This window comes from Centruroides sculpturatus, unplaced genomic scaffold (assembly GCF_000671375.1).
Source record: "Centruroides sculpturatus isolate CEXI.00-Female unplaced genomic scaffold, Cexi_2.0 scaffold756, whole genome shotgun sequence".
In the NCBI taxonomy this organism is placed as follows: domain Eukaryota; kingdom Metazoa; phylum Arthropoda; class Arachnida; order Scorpiones; family Buthidae; genus Centruroides; species Centruroides sculpturatus.
Window position 1 is genome coordinate 414,630 of NW_019384915.1, and position 5,375 is coordinate 420,004.

Consider the following 5,375-nt stretch of genomic DNA (forward strand, 5'->3'; position numbering starts at 1 on the left):
ATCTGGATTTTAAAGGCCACTTCAGACTTTAGCGTGAAAGCGTCGAATACCTTTGCCAGATTCTGAATAAAAGAAACGAAGAAAATTGGACGGTCATCCATTATAGACGTAAAAAAAAGAAAAGGTCGTCCTATTGTCCTTATATATGAAATCTCTTGCAGAGACCTGGGCACCGCTTTGGGGGTGAGACTAACTAATAATAGCACACTGTGGGAGCTCTATGCGCCGATGACACAGATCACACTATGCCGCCTAGTGGCGGCGTTAGAAGCATACATTGCTTGAACCAGACGATTTAAGTAGGGGAACCGGAGAGTTGGTGATTCAGAGAAAGAGCCTATAAAGATCTAAAACCTCCATATAAACACTGATAGAAGAAGAAGGATAGGATTGTCCTTATTGATTTTAGGAAATCAGGAATCCTTTAGAAGCATAGGTGACCGTTTTGGACTAGATAAAGGACATGCTCATAGGTTGTTCATAGTATTTTGTAAAGGTGTTTGTAATTTAAAAGAAATTTTCATTAAAAGGCCAGTTGATAAGGATGCCCAAGAAGTGGTAAAAAACTTTTCATCATTAAGGGGCAGAAACAGCTTTCCAAATGTCTTTGGATGTATTGATGGGACATTAATACAAGTAACAGTTTGTCATCATGAAAAGCAAGAATATTACAGCAGGAAGCAGTGCACTGCAGTCATACTTCAAGGGATCTGCAGAAGTGACAAAATGTTTACTGCAGTTTATGCTGGCTGGCCGGGATCTGCACAAGATGCAAGGGTGTGGCGAAACAGTGATGTAGGGATTGGGTTATCAAATAAAACTCTCCCACTCCCAGAGAACTGCCATTTACTTGGTGACTCAGCATACCCACTAGAGACACATTTGATGGTTCCTTACAAGGACAATGGACATCTGAATTCCAAACAGAAATATTTTAATAAAAGACTAAGTTCATCTCGCATAGTAATAGAACAAGCATATTGTGATCTGTTTGGACACTTTCATTGACTGAAATTTTTGTTTGTAAAAAACAAGCAATACTTGACTAAAATTATTCTTACTGCTTGTGTTTTACATAATCTTTGTATTCTACAAAGTGATGTTAGTCAAGATGCGGATAAACATTTCACTCTTTTCCAGCCTCACCCAAGCCAACATTCAACTAATGCAGCAAATAATAAGAGGGATGCTATTGCTGATTATCTTTATGGTGTCATGAGACTACAAAGTAGTAGTATAGGAGACAATTCACAAGAAAGTGATAATCTAGTGTAAGGATACAATGACGAGGAGACTAGACGAAATTTATGTTTTTAATACAATAATATATTTGAAACTAGCTGATCAACCCAGCATGTATTAAACCGGTGTGTTAGAAATGTATTTATTAGCCTTTATTATCAGAAACTTTATTAAAATATATGTGTAAAATCATATAAATTTAAAATTTTATGTACAATTTTATCATTTTCTCATTAGTTATATGAAATCATTTAATAAATGTTATTCTCACTAATACAATTCCTTGAATTATACTAAAGTTAAATAATTGGGGGAAATATAAAAATTGAGCAAAGATTAAAAATATCGAATGTAAAAATTATTGTAAATAAAACAAATCAGATGCAATGAATTCACATATTATTATTTTTATTTTTCTGCAATTTTTTGCAATACATTTAGAATAGAACTCATCATGTTCATTCTCTTCTCTTCACATTCTTTCTCTTGTTTCAAATGCTTTTCTTCGATCTCTTTAAATTGCTGCCAGTGCTGATTTTCTCTCACGATCCTCTTTTCTTTTCTTGTTTTTGCTTACTGGCCCAAGCTTGAAACCACTCTGGTGGATCTTTTTTTTAAATTTATGTAATTCCTAATAGAATTTATTGAAGGGGGATGTACTGCTGCCACATCACATTCAGAGTGGGCAGACAATCCTGACGAACTGCTTGAAAGTTCACTGGGAGATGGGATCTGCTCCTCGCATGGTTCAGAAGAAATGATACTTTCTCATGGAGGATTGATGTCCACTCTAGATCTAAGTTCCTGGTCCAGTAACTTGAAGTATGGCCAGGTAATGGCAGATTCCCCAGTGTGTTGTTTTGCCTTATCTCTATTTCTTTTATATGTCGTCTTCAGATTTCTCCATTTCTTATCACAGTCACTGGGAGAAACAGTGTAATAATTCCTAAGGACAGACAATGTAAAGTTAGATTGATGGTACCCTGTAATATGAGATGTACAACTTGTGGGGAATATATATACAAAGGAAAAAAATTTAATGTTCGTAAAGAAACAGTACAGAATGAAGAGTATCTTGGAATTAAAATATTTCGTTTTTATATCAAATGTCCACGATGCTTGGCAGAGATAACCTTTAAGACTGATCCACAAAATGCAGATTATGTTGTGGAAAATGGTGCCACAAGAAATTTTCAGGCTTTGAAACTTGCCGAAGAACAAGCAGAAAGAGAGGCAAAAGAAATAGAAGAGGAAGAAAAAAGCAACCCTATGAAATTATTAGAAAATCGAACAAAAGCATCAAAACGTGAAATGGAACTGTTAGAATCGCTAGAAGAATTGAGAGATTTGAATCAAAGACATGCACAAGTAGATTTTGATAATATGTTAAAGCAGTATGCTGTTTATGCGGAAAATTTAAGAGTAAAACAAGAGGAAGAGGATGAAGCTTTTATTAGGGAAGTTTTTGGAAAATCTGATGAAAAATCATTAAAACGTACATCTGAGGAAATTGTAGAAGAAATAATAGATGACAAAAAGGATAGTAAACCAATAATTAAACAAGCGAAAAAGAATAATCCTACTGATATCTTATCTGAATTGTAAAAAAGCTGCTGAGGGACTGTAAGTCTGAAATGCATACTACTGGAAAATGAATTGATATATTGAGGATGATCTTGTATCTGATGACAGTGTGATAAGTCTAGAAGGTTCCTACGCACTTGGAAAGTCAGGGATTTTTATTAGTGTTTGGAAAAAGTCATGGAAAGTCAGGGAATTTGTCAAAAAGTCAGGGAATTTGTCTCCTTAATTGTATCGTTGATCTCGTTTGCTGAATTTGGATGACCAATCATAGCCATCTGCAGGCGGCAAGAAGTAATGCTGCAATCTTTAATAAGAAAATACACCAGAATCCATTTTGAAGTGGTTTTTTTCACCGTTCTGAAGCCATATAATTTTACAGTTGTTGATTAATAACAGGATAAACTAGTTTTATGTAATAGTGTTTAATTTTTAATTTTAATAATTCAGCGATTATAAAAAGATGAATTTTCTTTTTTGATATTGAATCCCATAATTTTGTTTTTCTTATGGGTTTTCTGAATTCATCGACCATTTTTAATTGTGTTGTTAACAACAACCGCGTGGAGGAATCAGTCCAAGAGAAGTCTTCTGCAACAATATGAAAGAACAATACACTATAAATAATAGTGTATTAGTATATATTGATGTACTTGTATATAAACATATACATACCTGATTCTCCCTCCTTGTGTGATTTGCTGACCAGTCTTATTGAATAAATATCAACATCTTCCGGTATACCAATCCGTTTTCTCATTTCCCTCTCATATATCAGTTCTTCAAAAAATTGAGGAATGAAATCATGATCTGAAAACCATAAAAGAACATGAAATTCTGTTGTTTGATAGAAACTAAACAAATGACTTGTCCTTTTTAATTACTTTAAACTAGTTTTACTGTTATTAATGGTATAATTGCTTTTCATACCCTCCAATTCATAATAAAACTAATTTATACAATTTAATTGTAATTTTAACTGTAACTGTTCAAGGTAACCTTTATCACAAGGGGTATAAATTGGTTATTGTATACATTTGAATATTATGTTCCAACTGATGAGACTATAAATCCAAAATGCATTTTTTTTTTCTTTTGGAAAATACACGTGTATAAAGCCCTATAAATTAAAGGATATGTAAGCCTTTATACCATTCATAGCAATTTGCTAAAGATATAGCCTAGTTTACAGAAATTCTTAATAATATCACATTGGAATTACTTTTAAGGTACAGTATTAATATTGCGTAGAAAGTGATTATTATTTGTATAATGTAATTTATCAAACCAATTATGTAAAAGTATGCCTGTACAGTCTTTTACACAAACTTTAATATATAATTTGTGTGAATTTTGAGTTTATTTCGTGTAATTAATAAAGCGTTATGAAAAACAATAACTTAACATTTTCTAAACTATGTTTAATTGAAGAATCAACTTTTAATTCAATTTTTAAGTTCTCGTAAACAAATTTGACGAATTTCATCGTGGTGGCTGCCATTTTGTTTAAGCGCAAAAAGCACCTCGTTCGATTGCTGCAGGTTTAACCTCGAACTAGTGAAATCACTGAGAAGTTTGCTGTGTGCAGCGCTTCAAGAAAACGAGTTTAACGCTCTCAGCGGCATCGCTTAGAAGCACTGCTTGCAGCACTGAATTTAACAACCCGATTTGCTTAAGCTTGATGTTGTCGCAGAGCAATACATTAGATTGCGGACACATACGAAGCATATCATATGACATTTCTTGGTGCCATTTGGTCACGTGACTACTTGCTAGTCTTGGCCATGCCTCGCATCTGTGACGTGTTTCCTGATAACTTAATCTACTTGTGGAAGAATTAGCTAAACTTTGGAGACAATGTGATAGATCACTAATGTCATATTTCCCATCATGTGATTTAACTGAGCCTTTGAAGAGTCCCCAGACTACAGATTGATAAACTTTGCATTAGTTATGTTTTTGGTAATACCATAACGTTCTACAACAAACCCCCATAGTTAATCCTGTAAATAACAGTTTTTAACAACTAAAGTAATAAATAATCAAATTACTTTAAAATTCAGATAAAATTCTAAATTATTAAATAATTATAAATTTGTTATCTAAATTTACAAAAAATATGCTTTTATTTTTTCACTAAAGTTATACAGTAGAACCTCGATTATCCGGACTAATTGGGGATGAAGGTAGTCCGGATAAGGAAAAATCCGGATAATCGAAACAAATACTTTAATTTGTCTTTTAATGATAATATAACACGTTTTCTTTTCGATGACATATCGGTAATATTAAAAGTAAATACTGTATTTAAATCGTGATCAAATTTTCAAGAAACAAACGTTCGTATCGAATTTGGACTACTAGTGACCAACGCTAACAGACTACCTATTGTTTAAAAGGCCCTCTGGTGGCGCAAGAAGACGGATTTTATAAAATAAAAAGCAGTTGAAACTGCATTTTTATAAATAAAAATTTGACAAACTAGTTATCGTTTTATGACGAGTAAAATTTTTTCGTCGCGTTTGCGGCTTTTAAGTAATGCATAAACCTTC

General features: G+C 33.1%; 2 pseudogenes; both read left to right on the plus strand.

The window, feature by feature from the left end:
- Positions 1 to 351: 351 nt before the first annotated feature.
- Positions 352 to 2,077, plus strand: LOC111631729 (annotated as a pseudogene).
- Positions 2,059 to 4,889, plus strand: LOC111631730 (annotated as a pseudogene).
- The last annotated feature ends 486 nt before the right edge of the window (positions 4,890 to 5,375 follow it).